This window comes from Peromyscus leucopus, chromosome 6 (genome assembly GCF_004664715.2).
Source record: "Peromyscus leucopus breed LL Stock chromosome 6, UCI_PerLeu_2.1, whole genome shotgun sequence".
NCBI classification, from domain to species: domain Eukaryota; kingdom Metazoa; phylum Chordata; class Mammalia; order Rodentia; family Cricetidae; genus Peromyscus; species Peromyscus leucopus.
The window spans coordinates 41,057,371-41,076,311 of NC_051068.1; positions in this window are offsets into that span (position 1 = coordinate 41,057,371).

An 18,941-nucleotide genomic window follows, 5' to 3' on the forward strand; every position below is an offset into this window, starting at 1 on the left:
CTAAACATTCAATAAAAATGGACAATAAAACTCCAAATGTCTAGTAGACACAGGGACAGACAAGACTATCCTAAGACAAGCCAAGTTTCCTCCACATTGGAACCTCCTAGCAGAGGGTAGGAGGTCTCTCTCTCAAGCATTCATTACCCAAGACTTTCATAGGTGGAAGACCAGACAGAACAAATGGGACTCTTAGAACCCTAGTGGCCAACATGGCCACTAACTTGCTGGGTAGAGACATCTTAGGAGAGTTAAACTTGCTAGTGAAGAAGAGGAAGAATGTCTCCAGGTAGAAGATTACCAAAATATCAAGATCAGAAGAACTCCCAACTCTAAGGGCCACTGTTGAGTCCCTCACTCCCCGCCCAGAGTGGAATCACAGAAGATCCTCTCTGGGTGGAACAGTGACCTTCAAACAGGGAGAAATAAACTATTTTGTAATGGTTGGTTAAATGCCAATTAGACATGGGACACATTTGTCCCTCTACAAGCTCCTGGATCACCCAGGGTTTTGTAATCAAAACGAAGACTGGGATCTGGAGACTCCTCCAGGGCTTGCCTCTGCCATACCAGTAAATACCCCAATACTAGTTTTAAATTCTAAAGATTGCTTCTTCTCAGTACCACTCCATGGCACCATTTCAAGCACTTCACTTCTCCATACCTAAAATGAACAACTCAGGACCAACTGATAGATGTGAGTGAAGGCTGCTCCCTCAAGACATGGCTAATCATGTCACCATTTGCCAGGAAGTTGTACCCCATGCATTAAAACCCCTTATTAAATCAGGTCTCCACATACACTATTACATGGATAACCTATTAATGTGGCAGGACAAAAGACAGGATCAAAAACTAACACAGAAAATCTTAAACAGCAAGCCATAAGGGCCCTAAAAGAAAGAGGCCTTAGCAGAAGATAAGATCCAACTTGTCCTCCGCCCCATCACATCCTGGGGACAGAGATTTCTGTAGCTAGCTAAGCTTGTTATTGACTTCCCAAAACCATTAGCCCTAAATACACTCCAAAGCTCCTTAGGCAATATTAATTGACTGAGCCTCAGCTCCCCATACCTCCCAGCCAATTGCAGCCTCTAGTTGACTTACTTATGGGCGACCAAGACCCCTCCTCTCTTTGCTCCTTGACACCAGCAGCCAAGGTTCTATGAACAGCCACATTAGAAATACCTCCCTGGCTCACTACAATCCACAGAAAACAATCTAGGTCCTTGTATTCAACTTCTCCCTCACAGTAGTGGGAGCCTTGTACCAATCTCAGGGGAACCTAGAATTGCTCCATACACCAATACGGGGAGCTCCTTGACCATTAACCGAGATCGACACTTTATCTGCTATAAGGACAGGAAGAGTGCACCTGACAGATCAGATGGTTGTTTTACCCTTCCCCCTCCCAGTCAGCCAATGGCTCCTGAGAAACCACACTTGTTTTGCTAACAGCCTCATCAGTTTACTAGGAAAAATAGATAACCACTACCCCAAGAATAAATTGCTGGCAACCACACCACTTCTCCATGCTTATTCTCTTCATCCCCTATCCCACGGCCCCACTGTTTTCACAGATGGGGGCAACAAGGGGCCACATAAGCAATATATCAAGGAGACAATGACACTGAGTTTTATCTTTTCTTCCTCCCAGATACCACCCCCACCAATTCAAAGAAGTGTAAGTCATTTTCCTGGTTCTAACATACCTCAAAAAAACCATTCAAGTCTATATTCAGACAGCATTTATGCAGTTAACCTGCTCCCTTGGCTAGCCCACTCTTACGTCAAGTTTCATGGTAATCTCTCTCCCAACAACTAATAAAAATTTCAAATATCTCCAAACAAGAACATGTCCCGTTTTTATCAGCCATATATGGTCACACTCATCCCTCCCTGGATCCCTCTCTGATGGTAATGCCTTAGCCAATAAGATTTCCACAACCAGAGCCTTCACTATGTCACCCCTCACTGCTAAAGAATTCCACAGCTAACCCATATCAACTTGAGAAGGCTACAACCTAAATTCCCCAATGCCCCCATCAAACATCTTAAACATATTCTCAAAAATTGCTCTTCTGCTACTCACATCACCAGGGAGGCTACATGGAAAACAGGACACCAAGAAAGACACAGAGATTGCCCAATGACAGAGAAATGGATGAGATCTACATGAACAGCCTGGACATGAGTGGGGGTAATGAAGAGCAAGGGTCGAGGGAAAGAGAGCTTGGGGGAGCAGGAGATCCCAGCTGGATCAAGAACAGAGAGAGAGAACAAGGAATAGGAGACCACGGTAAATGAAGAACACATGAGAATAGGAAGAAGCAAAGTGCTAGAGAGGACCACAGAAATTCACAAAGATACCCCCACAATAGACTGCTGGCAATGGTCAAGAGACAGCCTGAACTGACCTACTCTGGTGATAGGATGGCCAAACACCCTAATTGTCATGCTAGAAACCCCATCCAATGACTGAGCGAACTGGATGCAGAGATCCATGGCTAGGTCCCGGGTGGAGCTCCGAGAGTCCAATTAGCGAGAAAGAGGAGGGTTTATATGAGCGGGGAAAAAAATTGTTGAGACCAAGGTTGGATAAAGCACAGGGACAAATAGCCAAAGGAATGGAAACACATGAACTATGAACCAAAGGCTGAGGGGCCCCCAACTGGATCAGGCCCTCTGAATAGGTGAGACAGTTGATTGGCTTGATCTGTTTGGGAGGCGTCTAGGCAGTGGTACCAGGTCCTGGGCTCATTGCATGAGTTAGCTGTTTGAAACCTGGGACTTATACAGGGACACTTGGCTCAATCTGGGAGGAGGGGACTGGACCTGCCTGGACTGAGTCTATCAGGTTGATCTCAGTCCTCGGGGGAGGCCTTGCTCTGGAGGAGGTGGAATTGGGGGTGGGCTGGGGGAAGGGAGGGGCAGGAAGGGGGAGAACAAGGGAATCCGTGGCTGATATGTAGAACTAAATTATATTGTAAAATAAAATTAAATTAAATTTTAAAAAAAAAAAAAAAAGAAAAGAAAACTTGCTCCTCTTCTGCTTCCCTAATCCACACTCCTGCTATACAGCAACTGGGCATCAATCTCAGAGGCCTTAAAGCCATTGCCCTCTGGCAGATGTCACCCACATTCAATCATTTGGGAGGCATAAATTTGTTTGTTTTTTATGTTTTTTATTTTATTTTATAATTTAATTTTACATATCAGCCACAGATTCCCCTGTCCTCCCTCCTCCTGCCCCCCTCCCCCCAACCCAACCCCCATTCCCATCTCCTCCAGTGCAAGGACTCCCCAGGGGATTCTGCTCAACCTGGTAGATACAGTCCAGGCAGGCCCAGTCCCCTCCTCCCAGGCTGACCAAAGTGTCTCTGCATAGGCCCCAGGTTCCAAACAGCCAGCTCATGCACTAAGGACAGGTCCTGGTCCCACTGCCTGGGTGTCTCCCAAACCGTCCAAGCTAATCAACTGTCTCACTTATCTAAAGGCCCTGATTCAGTTGGGGGCTCCTCAGCTATTGGTTCATAGTTCATGTGTTTCCACTAGTTTGGCTATTTGTCCCTGTGCTTTTTCCAATCATAGTCTCAACAATTCTCAATCATATAATCCCTCCTTTTTCTCGCCAATTGGACTCCTGGAGCTCCACCTGGGGCCTGGCCATGGATCTCTGCATCCACTTCCCTCAGTCATTGGATGAGAGTTCTAGCATGACAATTAGGGTGTTTGGCCATCCTATCACCAGAGTAGGTCAGTTCAGGCTTTCTCTCAATCATTGCCTGTAGTCTATTGTGGAGGTGTCTTTGTGGATTTCTGGGGACCTCTCTAGCACTTTGCTTCTTCCTATTCCTGTGGCATCTTCATTTATCATGGTCTCTTTTTCCTTGTTCTCCTCTCTGTTCTTGATCCAGCTGGGATCTCCCACTCCCCTAAACTCTGTTGCCCTCGATCCTTGCCCGATCCTTGCCTGATTCTTGCCCTTCATTACCCCTCCTCTCGTCCAGTTTGCTCATGTAGATCTCATCCATTTCTCTGTCATTGGGGGATCCCTGTGTCTTTCTTAGGGTCCTGTTTTCTAGGTAGGGGAGGCATAAATTTGTATTTGTCATTATTGACACTTATTCCCGTTTCACTTGGGCTATGACACAAACTAATGAAAACTCAAAGAAACTAATTAACCACATCCTCTCCACTTTCACATCCTCTCTCCAGATCAAAACTGACAATGGACTAGCTTAAAAGAGACACCAATTTAAAAAGTTTTGCAAGGCTTGGAAAACAGTCTACTGCACTGGCATCCCTCACAAACCTCAGGGCCAAGCTGTCCATTGAAAGAACACACCAAACACTAAAAAACAGTCAAATAAGCACAGGGCTCCCTAACACCAAACATTCAATTAAATCTGGTATTACTCATGTTCAATATGCTGAATGTTTATGCTACCCAGGACAAAGTCCCCATTGTCCATTACTGGAGAAACTCACCACACATACCACCCATTCTGGTTCGATGGAAGGACCCACTTGACAGGTGATAGAAGGGCCCCGACCCTCTGATAACAATTGGAAGGGCATTTGCTTTTACCTTCTCACAGAATCAACCTCGCCCTGTCTGGACACCAGCCGGCAATGTCTGACATGACCCCTCCAGTCAAAAAGATGGCAGACTTGTTGATCATGGAGAAGACAAAGAGGAGGTGATTGCAGACCACTGAGGACATGCAACCAGAACACCTGGAGAGAGATACATGCCCTTATTGATACAACTTCCCTTTCCATTATTCTCATGGCTGTTTTTGCTCTCTTGGATGCTAATTATCATACTCTGCCTAGTTCCCCTAATATTCGCCAATGGTGTTTCTTTGTTAGGGAGACATTTCAGGGTCACAACATCATTATAGGCCCTGGGACATTATAGGCATCCCACTTGAAAGATGACAAAATGCTTTGTCTTTCCTCCTTTACCCCAATTCCACCAATGTTCAAATGCCCCTGTCATTTGCTTCCCATATAGAGAATATGTATGCTACAATCTAATAACCACCAAGGTTAGGCAGTTGGTAAGGGACTGGGAGTCAGGAGGATCTCACGAGGAAAGGGAAATAGAATGTAGTGTTCTAGGAAGGTAAAGGGGGAACCAGAACAGGAGGAGTAAACAGGGAGGATGGGAGAGAATAGTCAAGGGTGGATAACCAATACTAAATGCCATTTGAAAAACTAATAATAATAATTCTTTTAAAGGAAGTTCTATGCAAATGACTGCAGAGCACCATTGCTGATTGTGTTCCACCTTCTGGATATAATATGAGCATAAAGACAAACAGCTTCAACGTATTCATCATTTATCACTATGCAACACACTTATGTCAAAATATGTAAAATGACTGTTAAACTCTCGTAAGAAACAAGCTGCTAATAAGGTTCTTCTGGTTCATGTTGTTTCTTCAAATAATATTAAATTCTAAGTATTTTCAAAAGAATTTCCTGTTTTCTTTATTGCTCATGAAGGTCATAGATGACAAAATATTTGGAGTTTAATGATTTATATACCATGAACATTGTTGCTATCTGTGAAATGACTATTTTTGAAACAGTGAATAACTCTTGGTAAAGTCCTGAACAAAAATGTGTAAATGTCACTGAGTTAATATGGTTATTAAATTCCTAGAAGACTCATTTAATAATAATAATACCTTGTGAAAAGTACTTACCATTAATATGTGGAATGTATTCCTCATTTAGATTATTCAAAGCCATTATTTGACACAGATAAGCTTCTGTCTGGAAGTCAGAAAGATGTTCAGGACATCTGAGAAGAAATTCTGCAAACTGCTTTATGAGGTGGTCCTGAACATTGTAGGTAATGAGCCATGTTTTTCATTTCCACCTATTAAATACTAGCTTTCCCTTCTACAATAACCAAAATAACTACGGGCAGTTTCAAAAACGCCCTTTGGAGGGCACTATAGCCCTGCTGAGAGCCACTGTTCCAGCTCCAGTGTGAAATCTAAATCCTTAAGGTATCTCTTCATTATTCCTACCACAGAGCATGCTTTGTATGTTTTGTTTGGTTTTTATCTCTCTCAACTGAACTAACATCTCAGGCCTGTGTTCATGCTAACCCATTGCATAATTAATGCAGATTTATCATTCTAAATAATAAGGACTTCAGGTCAGGGTGGTGTATAATTTCACCTGGAAGACCACTTTTCCACCCCTTAGCTCTACCTCAAAAATCACAAAAGCGCAAAATTTGAAAATATAAACTCATTCTCATAAACAAATGGCTCTAGAGGGAAGAATTAATATAGCAAAAATACAAGCGTGCGAGCAGTAGCTAGGAACTTTGAAAACAGGTACTGAATCTTCACCTCGACATGGTAGCAGAGATGGAGGAAGCCGTCATTGTGGGCAAACCAGGCAGAGAGGCCAATAGTATCCAGCCTGGTTTTCCTGCCCTGAAGTTTCCTCTCCCATTAACCAATGGCAGGCCATTGTCACTGTTGCAGCCTCTAAACCACATTCCCTACAGCAGACAGCAAAAGCAATAGCATCTCATCAAACTTCTTAATGATAGCCTGTATTTTATCAAAGTCTTGATCCATCAGTGAAAGATTTTCTTTAAATGGGGATGATTCTGCAGAAACATCATACATTGAAAGAAGGGAAGGTGGGAAGAAACAGGAGATTTCTATGTGAAACAGGCTCACAAACTGGAATTCTAGAGTAAGTGAGGGTAACATGGTAAAAAAGAGCCAATTAATATTTTTATGACTTCTTCCTTAAGTACTATTTTACATATATACATATATTAATGTCTAAATACAGCCAGGCAGTGGTGGCACATACCTTTAATCCTAGCACTAAAGAGGCAGAAGCAGGCAGATCTCTGAGTTCGAGGCCAGCCTGGACTGCAGAGCAAGTTCCAGGACAGCCAGGATGACATGGAGAAACACTATCTTGAATATATATATATATAATATATAAATATATATATGTATATATACACATATATATATGATATACACTATATATACACACACTGAGTCTATTTCATATTGTTTATATGTGTTTAGGGCTAACCATGTGATATTGGATGTATCTGATCAAAGGCCTCATCCCTGTAGGAGACAGATTCTCCTCTCAGCAGTCATTAATTGCTTGTAATTTTTCATCTAGGGGTGAAGCTGAGACTTATACTGTTCTCCCATTCACAAATGCATGTCACCTAGTATTGTCATTGTGCAGTCTTGCTCAGGCAACCATGTTGAGATTTCATGGGTGTGCATTCCCTGTCATAAATAGAGGACACCTTCTGGAAGCAAACATGGCTCTTACAGTCTTTCTGACTTCTCTTCCATAATGTTTCCTGGGGCTTAAGTATTGTATTTTAAATATTAACTGATTTTGGACACACTGTGGTCAATTGTTCTCTGAATTGTGACCATTTATGGATTTCTGTAGTGGTCTCCATCTTCTGGAAAAAGAAGCTTCATTGATGAGGGGTGAGAGCTACACATGTGTCTTAAGACTTAGAGCTATGAGCCAGGCCGTGGTGGCATGCGCCTTTAATCCCAGCACTCAGGAGGCAGAGCCAGGAGGATCTCCGTGAGTTCAAGGCCAATCTGGTCTACAGAGCAAGATCCAGGACAGGCACCAAAACTACACAAAAAAAACCCTGTCTTGAAAAACAAAAACAAACAAACAAACAAAAGATTCAGAGCTGTGATCCACCAGTCAGAGAACATACTGTCAGATAAGCAAATGAGTTAACACACAAACCTCCATTCCAGAAAAGTTGTTGGGAAAAAGGCATTGATATCCTTATCTTTAGATTCCACAAGTAGTCTCTTAATGTTAATCTGCAACACATTTTATAGCACTCTTGTGGGCATCTGAGTTAGAATCTGTAGGCAGCCAACTGTGCTCGTATTTATAAAGACCCAAGTAATAGTTTGAGCACATTCTGGGAAAGCGCAAAACTAGCCCCACTGCATTTATGTCATGGTCTCCAGGTGATCAATCACACTGGCTGTAAGTGCCCATTTATGGTCTAGCTGAACAAAAGAAGAATGAGAAAGCACTAGAAAGCTAAAAATATCCATGGTCTTGTGTTTTCATATGACAGAGTCACCACGTCGTTCTCTGAAAAGACCCACTTGAACTGAGATGAGACCTGGTGTGTCCAGAGGAACTCAGGGATACCTTAAAAAGAGCAGAAAAAAGTTATCAAGGTCCAGCCAAACCCCAGTCATGGACTGATGTTCACGGGCAGAGTGCAAATCCAAGGGTGGGAGGGGAGTGAGTAGCCAAAACAAAGACAAATGCAAATGGACCAAAGTCTGCTTTGAAAGGCAGAATGTGGAACCCAAGGCCATCAGGCACCAGTCAGCTTCACAGGTTTTTAGTGAGATTTTGTTGCTGCTGTTGCTGCTGCTGTTGTTGTTGTCAGTTCTTTATAAGTTTCATACAATGTCTCTATTCATATCCACACATACACAACTCTCAATTCACTTCCATTCCCTAGCCATCCAATTTTATGTCACAGTTTTCTTAAGTCTTCCAAGACCAATTTGTGTTACCAGCTATCCATGGATGTGTGTTCTCTTACTGGAGAGTGGTCAACTAGTCAAGAGCTACACTCTTAGAGAAAACTCTCTTTCTCTCAGCCAGGAGGTAGCAATTGTCAATAGTTCCATGGCTAAGTGTGTGTGTGTGGGGGGGGGTTGTGTGCTCAACCCCTCTTGCCTTGTGGGATTTGTCCTGGCTTGTCCTTGAACAGGTTTTTTGCATGCTGTTTCAACCACTGTGGATTCATGTGTACAGCTGTCCTGATTATTCAAAAGATAAAGCTTTCTTGCATACATTTATTTACTCAGATTCTTATACTCTTTCTGCCCCCTCTTCCACAATGATTGCTGAGCCTTGGGAGGGGAGTTGCGTTGTCTATGTACTCTATAGTGCTGAAATTCCACATTTCCTATACCTTGGCCAGGTGGGTGGGGGTGGGGGTGTCTCTGTGTTAATCACTATCTACTTCAACTAAAATCCTCTTAAATGAAGGATGAGAGATGCATTGATCTATGGGAATAATGATAAATCATTAGAAGTAAGTTTAATACAACGCCCATTCAGTACCATCATTGTAGTAGGACATTCCGTACTGGTCAAATATGACCAGAAGATATCTCCTGAAAATTATGGCTACAGAAATGAAGGAAGAAACAAAGAAAAACTACAAGACAGTTGACATATATGCTGATCCCTCTATTATGGAAACAGCTCTGAGACTGGATGAGACATGATAAATCTTGTTGGCTACATAGTCCTCATGACTTATTATCACATGTCATCCTTTCATGTGGCATGTATGGAAATGTATATTATAGATTGATTTTGCAGTCCAAATGGAATTATAAAGTGAACAGATGCATTTTACCTCTCAAACATAAAGCAGAAAATCATCTTCAGCTGATTTGTGCACACAGCACATTCCACACTTGTGTTAATGCAGAATATATATATATATATATAAAACCTTTAAAAGTTTGTGTGTTTTCATAAAAAAAAAGATGACCAATGAGGATAAGTAGCCCAGGTGATCCAGCCTCTCATAATGCCTCTGTCACAATTTCAATTTCCTCAAAAATCTGTATCCAGAACAACTTCAAAGCTGCTAGCTGAGATGGTCCAGCCTCACAGACTACTCCAGCCAGAACTTCAGATAAGCCTTGAACTTTCTTATCACAGAGACTGGACAACAAATGATAGAGCTAGCTCTCCCTAGACTTGACCATTATTCCAATTTTTTCAGGGATCCCTAAAGATGTTGTCTTTCCCAGACAACAGGAAATAGTCTGGAGAACATGACACCCACATTCCCAAGAGATGTGGTAGATGGTTTTTGGTCATCTGGTGGGTTATGTATGTTTGTCATCATTTGGAGCAGGTAGTTGCAAGTTGTTACATGGTCAGGGGAAAAAAAACTAAGCAAAGAAGATTCAGGGATCTCTTTCTGAAAAGAAAATAAGGGAAATATAGGAATGATACAATAAAAGGGTAGATTATTGAATCTACTTTTAAACTGAAAAGCAACTACTAGTTTCAAATATTCAAATAAATTGCTACGAATTTTTATATATTGATACAAATTTAAGGTTATTTTTGTTACAACATACTGTAAGGTATTGTACTTATACAACTTATTTAAAAACAATGTAAAATCCTAGTTATTAAAAGCTATTATTATAAACTATTTAAGATAATTAAGAAATGCTGGTTAGCAGCTAGTCATCTATAAAAATCAAATTTCTAGTCATGTTAGATTCATTTTCAAGATTAAATAGATATTTTAGATATATAGGTGGTCTTCAAGCACTTCAGAGATCTATAGAGTGTGGTATTTAAGATGTTTTACTAACATAAGGTTTTTCGTGACAGTGAGATATGTCTGCTCCTGACAGTACTGATCTACTTAAAAAAAAGAAGGTGGGGGGATGATGGACTTTGAAGAACCTCCACAAGGAGTTTGCTTTCATTGTGGCAAATTTAGCCACTGGGCAAGAAACTGCCCTTGCCTCTACTGCTGAGAGTGTGTTGTACAAATTAGAGAAGCTGGACACAAAGGAAGCTGACTACCAAATTTTGCCAAAACAAGGTAGAGCAGTCCTTCAAAATTTTTGCTTCACAGAAAAATCTGTCACATATTCTAGGCCTATAGGACAAAGATGGGTGCCCCAAAGTTGCAGACAAACCTTGGGTGACTATCCAGGAAGCCAGCTGCCTATATCATTTCTATGGCTTTAGGAGTTGTTTGCTCTCCACTTCCTGTTTACTCAGGTAATATTTTATCCTTCTTGGGTCTCTGATGGGGGTTGAGACTAGATAGTTTACTGTTTTCTTTGTTACCAAACTCAGAAACTTACAAAAAGAGATGTAAAGTTTATAAGGTTGAGAGACATAAAAGCTTAAGTTATGTATCTAAGAAAATGTTTTAGGTCTAAATGGATATTTTCAGGCTAGTAATACAAGTTATGATGGAAAATAATTGTAACACTCCTAAAATCTGAAACTTAAAATAAGAAGCTAGTCTAATTATTTTATAAATTACACTTAAGCATATTTTTATTGTGTTCTGTTTGAGTGCCAAAATCTTCTTTGGCTTTCCCAACCAAATTTATATCTGGAGATAATCCAAAATAATGGGAACAGGCAATATTCAGGTTATATTATTAAGATTTGATGGAGAACCTTGATTTTATAAGAAAATCTTAAAAGACATCCAAAATAATTCTCTAAAATTTTTCTGGGATTCTTCAAAAATTCTTCAAATGTCAGAAACATTGCTCACTGATTCTGGCTCCAAAGTTGGGTCTTTATGTCATTTGTTGTTGCTGTTCATATCTTTCCTAAGCCATAGAAGTGTGCACACTCCCACTGAACAATCCCCTCTCCTTCTACTGATTTCAGCCAATAACCTCTACATACAAGGAACTCTGCCCACACTAGGCTTCCAGCAATTGCTACTGATTGATTTGTCTTCATGTGTACTTTCATCTTTTATAAAATCTTATCTCTTGGTTATCACATTTAATCCAATGAAATTACAATTTTGATCATTTTAACATTTGCAAAAATATTATTAATTTTCTTCTGCCATATTCCTTCTACTTAATATTGATCAACATTAAAGAGGAAATATTGGAATTTGCTAAGCTCTACAGATGCCTGGGTTCAGGGCAAGTAATCAGGGAAACTCCCTGAAAAAGGCCAGAGAGGACATTGGAGGAGCAAGACAGGAGGCAGCAAACAGGAAATTCAACCAGTAGGTAAGGTTCTTACAGGACTTCATGATCAGGAGGTAAGATAACCACGTGTCAAGAAAGACAAACTGGAAAAGCGAACTAGGGACACTGATAACAAACTACCACAGTACTACATGAGAAAAGATGACTGTCAGATCACTGACAGAAGAAACAGGAAAAAAAGGGAGGAGGAAGAGAAGGAAGGAAAAGAAGAATCTTGTCAATGTGTCCAGGTAAATATTTTCGTTTTCCAGACTCACTTGTGTGTTTAGAGTAGCAGTGTGCTATGTTCTGTTGATGGCAATTTGCACTAAGATCCCAAATCTTCAATGTTATCACAGGCATATATGTCATGTGATTTTGCTGTGGTTTGTGGTGGTAATCTAATTGTACTGAAATGTGATTTTGATTGTACGTTAATAAATAAAGTTGTCCGGGGGTCAGAGCTATTAGAGCCATAGCAAGAGTGTGGCGGTGGTGGCACACGCCTTTAATCCCATAGATCTCTGTGTGTTCAGGGATACAGACAGCATTGGAGACATATACCTTTAAGACCTAGGGGGCTGTACATTCAGACAGTGACGAGGCAGTCATGTGTTTGGGTTTACAACCAATGAGAAGGCAGAACAAAATACTATAAATAGACAAACAGACAGGAAATAGGTCTCTTTCGGGAAGCTGGGACACCACAGGCGGAAGGGTGAGATTTTAGCTCTGAGCTCTGACCTCTCGGCTTTCTCTTTTACATTGTTTCTGTGTTTCTTATTTAATAAGACGGTTGGTTACATCAATATCTGGCACCCAACGTGACAAGAATCCATTAAAAACCGCTTGGCTTGGCGGCAGGTCCACTTTCCCGCAAGGGCAGCAGGCGGCCGGCGGCGGCGCCATCAGCTTCTTAGTCCGAGCGGCGACTTCTTAGCCTGGGTCTAGGTCTGCTTGACCTCAGGCTGGACTATCGGTGAGCTGCCTGCTTAAATCCTGCTTGCTTAAAGCCGGTGTTACAGGTGCTACAAACAACTCAGACCTGCCCTGCTGAACAGGGCCCTGCCTGTAAAGCCAATGCATGTGGTCGGAGCTTAAGGAAGCCAGACCCAAGCCTTGACTAGGCACAAAAGGGAACACGTGGCTGCATTTAAGCTTTAGCCAGCTACGCTTTCTTGTGCTCTCTCTCTCTCTCTCTCTCTCTCTCTCTCTCTCTCTCTCTTTCTCTTTGGATCTACACCTGGGACACTAGGTGGCTGTTTTGAAAATCCCCTCGGATTTCTACTGTTCTACGCAGATTTGGTAAGTCATAACATATCAGATATTTTAAAGGAAACTATCTAAAAGAGAATTTTTTTCCACATTTAAAAAAAAATGGGTTTTATGTGTACATTGGAAGAAAATTGGTTTTTGTTCGAAATTTTAGGCAGTCTGACAATGGAACAACTATATAATATTAGTATTGGTGGAATTATGCACCTTATCACTATGCTAATCCACATTTTAATATTTAAAAAAGATAGTCAATTTAAGTGCCAGGATAACAGCTTTAGAAGAACTTGTTAAACCTGTAAAAATTCAGACAGAAGAAATTAACAGTGAAGTTGTTTCAAGTCGTGATCATAAGGTTGCAGAAAGAAAGTCTGTTTTCACACAGTCACCCTTAATTTATCCTGTAAACATACAGCAGATGCCTGATCAAATGGCTACACAAAATATTTGGGCTCCAATTGAAATGTTGGATTTAAAAAGGTTTAAGGAGGCAATAGTATCTTATGGCATGCATTCCCCATATGTAAAGCAAATGTTAAACTCTTGGTCAACATATAATAGGATAGTACCACAGGACTGGCGGGACCTTGCACAAGGTGTTCTGGAACCCAGCCAGAGACTTCAATTTCTGACACTTGGTTTAAGGAGGAGGCTAAAAACATAGAAAAACAATGGAGGGATAAAGGAATACAAGTTTGCCAGGATCAGCTTATTGGAGAAGGCCAATATGCTTCAGTACAAACACAATGTTTATATGATGTCCAAACCCTAATTTTATGTTGAACAGCAGCCTTGAATGCATGGGACAGAGTTGAGGAACCAGGAAAAAAATCTGAGTCATTTACAAAGGTGATGCAAGGCCCAAAAGAGTCTTTTACAGATTTTTTACAAAGACTGGCTTCAGCAGTAAAGAGAATGGTCTCGGATTCAGAAGCTGGTAAGGCAATAATTGAATCTTTGGCCTTTGAGAATGCGAATGCAGCATGCAAAAGAATAATCAGGCCATTAAGGGCAAGATCTGCACCTATGGAAGATTGGATTAGAGAAACAATTAATGTTGAAGCTGATGAGCATGATGATACATGGGTAGGAGAAGTAATCTCAAAGGGTTTGAGGAGTGTTAGATGTTTTGGATGTGGAAAGCAAGGACATTTGAAAAGGGACTGTAGGCAGGTCATTCCTAGAAAAAATGTTTCTTCAAGGAACAATGGCAACAGAATGCCCCTTCCTTCTGGAGTATGCAGAAGGTGTGGTAAGGGAAAACACTGGACCAACGAATGTAGATCAACAAAGGACAGACAGGGTAATCCTTTGCCTCAGTCTTCGGGAAACTCCCAGAGGGGCCTCACGCAGGCCCCCAGTGCAAATCCAGTTCAAACCTTTCCTGCAGCCATAGAGGAAATCCCTGCTCTGGAGAGCGATTAAATAACCAAATGCCTATTGGAATAAATCATGCTGGTCAGGTTGATGAAACAGAGAGAATAGAAAATTCAGGAAAAAACATAAAGAAAATTTTTTGGCAAACTTCTATTAATGAACAAAGACCAAAATTAACGATAAAAATAAATGGTGTTTTGTTGTCTGGTCTGGTAGACACAGGTGCGGACGTTACCATAATTGCACCAGAATTTTGGCATCCAACTTGGCCTCTTCAGGAGGTAAACGTTCAACTGTTAGGAATTGGGACATTATCTCAGGTGAAACAGAGTGCAAGATGGCTCGAATGTATAGGTCCAGAAGGACAGAGAGGAAAATTAAAACCATATGTGGCTAACATAACTATGAACCTGTGGGTCGAGACTTGTTGCAACAATGGAATACTCAGATTAACATCCCTCCAATCTCAGAAACAAATCATAAACTAACACATGTTACTGAGAGAAATATTAGAAGATATTATTCTAATGAGTGGTCACCAGCCATCCATATTATACAAGAACAGGGCACAATAACTGATGATCTTCCAAAGACACCAACAGCTCTACCTTTAAAATGGTTAACAGACAAGCCTGTATGGGTCCAACAATGGCCTTTAACAACAGAGAAACTCCAGGCTTTAGAAGAGCTGGTAGAAAAACAGTTAAATGCTCAGCATATTGAAGAATCAACCAGCCCTTGGAATTCTCCTGTATTTGTTATTAAAAAGAAATCTGGTAAATGGAGAATGGTAACAGACCTTAGAGCAATTAACAAAGTAATTCAGCCAATGGGCTCTCTACAATCTGGGATGCCTTTGCCTACTCTGTTACCAAAAGGATGGCCTCTCATAGTTATTGATTTAAAAGACTGTTTCTTTTCAATACCCTTACAAGAAAAAGACAAAGAAAGATTTGCTTTTACAGTACCTACTTATAATAATTCTCAACCAGTTAAAAGATTTCAATGGAGGGTCCTCCCACAGGGAATGTTGAATAGCCCAACTCTGTGCCAATATTTTGTACAACAGCCATTGGAAGTGATATGTAAAAAAATTTCCTAAATCTATAATTTATCATTATATGGACGATATTTTACTAGCTGACTCAAATGCAGATACTTTAGAAATAATATTTGAAGAAGTAAAGAAAATTTTGCCTTGCTGGGGATTACAAATTGCTCCTGAAAAGATACAAAGAGGAGATTCTATTAATTATTTAGGATATAAAATAGAGCTACAAAAGATTAGACCCCAAAAGGTGCAAATTAGGAGAGATAGACTACAGACTCTTAATGACTTTCAAAGATTATTTGGAGATATTTCTCATCTACGAACTATTGTTGGGGTAAAAAAATGATGAACTGACTAATTTGTTCAAAACCTTAGAAGGTGACAAGGACTTAAATAGTCCAAGAGAATTATCACCTGAAGCTGAGAAAGAATTGGCCTTGGTAGAAAAGAAAGTGCATGAAGGGCACGTGGATCGTATTGATCCAAAGCTGGATTGCATTTTGGTTATTTTACCTTCTAGGCATTCTCCTACTGGAATATTAATTCAGAGGGAAGATATTATATTGGAATGGATATTTTTACCAAATAAACCAAATAAAAAATTAAAAACTTATGTGGAAAAAATCTCTGACTTGATTTACAAAGGAAAATTGAGACTTTGTCAATTAGCAGGCATAGACCCAGCAGAAATTGTCGTACCATTAACTAAGGAGGACATTGAAAAATTATGGACAGAAAGTGAACCTTGGCAAAGAGCTTGCAGTAATTTTTTTGGGAGAAATTAACAGCAAATATCCCAAAAGCAATAGAATTGATCTTATAAAGAGAGCTGATTGGATCTTGCCTCAAATTGTACGGCAAAAACCCATATCTGGAGTTCGTACATTTTATACAGATGCCAACAAAGAAGGAAAGGCAGGTTACAAATCACAAAATTTAAGTAAAGTGGTTCAAAGTCCGTATAATTCAGTTCAAAAATCAGAATTGTATGTTATTCTGTTGGTATTAATGGATTTTTCAGAACCTCTCAACATAGTAACTGACTCTCAGTATGCTGAAAGAGTGGTGTTACATATTGAGACTGCAGAATTTATCCCTGATGCTTCAGAATTAACTTCACTATTTATTCAATTACAAGATACAATCAGGAAAAGGAATCATCCTTTATATATAACTCACATTCGATCCCATACTGGTCTGCCAGGCCCTCTAGCACAAGGCAATGATGAGATTGATAAATTATTGATAGGAAATGTGCTGGAGGCCTCAGAATTTCATAAAAAACATCACGTTAATAGTAAAGGTTTAAAAAAGGATTTTTCCATAACCTGGCAACAAGCCAAAGAAATAGTAAAGAAATGTCCTACTTGTTCCTTCTACAATCAAACGCCATTACCAGCAGGATGTAACCCAAAGGGTACTCAGAGAAATGAAATCTGGCAGATGGACGTGTTTCACTTTGCAGAATTTGGAAAATTGAAATATGTACACCACACTATCGATACTTATTCAGGATTTCAATGGGCAACTGCTTTGAGTTCTGAAAAAGCTGATTCTGTAATCATTCATTTGCTAGAAGTTATGGCCATCGTGGGTATACCTGCACAAATCAAAACTGACAATGCTCCATCATATGTCTCTGTTAAAATGAAACAGTTTTTTGCTTATTACAATATAAAGCATATTACAGGCATACCACATAATCCTACAGGTCAAGCAGTTATAGAAAGATCAAACAGAACTCTAAAGGATATGCTAAATAAACAGAAATGGGTAACAAAAACCCCAGAAATAGACTGCATAATGCTCTTCTAACTTTGAATTTTCTGAATGCCAATGAGAAAGGAACAACAGTTGCAGAGAGACATTGGATAATAGAAAAAACTACAGAATTAAATCAGCCTATATACTTTAAGGATGTGCTGACCTCAGAATGGAAACCAGGGTATGTATTACATTGTGGACGAGGTTTTGCTTTTGTTTCTACAGGAGAAGATAAGCTGTGGGTACCATCAAAATTGATAAAGGTTCGATTTGAACAAGAGAGACCTCTTAATTAGAGGAGGTGATAGTTCATCAACCAGCATGAACATCCAATTTAAACTAACTTGTATCAATTACACATGCCTTTTCATTTAATCAGATAATAACTTGTCAAAAGGAAACATCCCCAAAATTAGTCTTGGGGAAAGGTTTTTGTTTTTGTCTTTTAGGAGAATGAAGGTTAAGGAATTTGAAGAACACTGGACAAATGAGACAACTGAAGAAAAGGGACAAATCATCTATCCCAAGAAACAGAATGAAACGGTGTATGGGTATATATTATCTAAAAAATTTTATGTCTTCCTAAATGTTTGTTTCTGCTTTTCTCTAAAGATTTAACACTATTGGTCTTCTAATAGTCCCAGTTCAATTAAAATTTAAAGCTGACTTTGGAGTTGGAGAATGGCTCTCTCCTTCTTTAAACTCAAGCATGTTGTTAAAAGGAAAATGTAAACTCCCTGTATCATGCCAGAATAAAAGAGCCATCTTCTGCTATGGTACAGGACAAAAGCAAAATTAATTAAGGGACTATTCTATTACTAATCTCAACTCTTTGATTCTATTCTGATTCTTTAAACTTTTCTCAAAGTATAAATTTTATATCAAAATTTACAAGATTAATATATATATAGATATATAGATATATACATTTTAAACTTTGTTAAGATATGAATGGTCATATAGAGTACTAACTAATTCTAGAAAAAAGGCTGGCTGCATATATATGTTTTTGTGTTCGAGTCTCTTATCAGTTTTCTGCAGGAAATCATAGCCAGGCCGAACATCAACTGAAGTCTCCAGAAAGAAGATGGGGCCCCACAACAACAACAATTCCACGTGGACAATAATAATATCATTAAGCTGACAAACATCATCCACAGATCAGCTTTGAACTACAAGGTGCTCAGAGCAATTTTGAGATGACTAGCTGAGATGATCCAGTCTCAAAGACTACTTGAATAAGGACTTGAGATAAACCCTGAACTTTGGCATTATACACAGGCTGGATAATGAAGGATATAGTTACCTTTCCTAGAATTTGACAATTAACCTAAAATTATTCTTTCAGGATAAAGAAAACCTCGCCCAAAGCTAGCAGGAAGCAATTTTAAGACTAAGACGCCCACATTCCCAAAGAGGTGGTGTGGGGCGGGTGGTTTTTTGGTCTTTTTAATGGGTTTTGGGTCTGGGATAATTTTCAGTATTTAGGGGGGTTGGTTACAAGTTATTGTCAAGGGTTAAGAAAAAGGCTAAGCAAAGGAGATTAGATTTAAGGTTCTTGTTTAAAAAAAAGAAAGAAAGAAAGAAAAGAAAAGAAAAAGACAATTACTAATACTTTACATTGGATTGAATTGTTTTATATTGTATACAAATTTGAAACTGATATTGTTAGAAAATGCTAT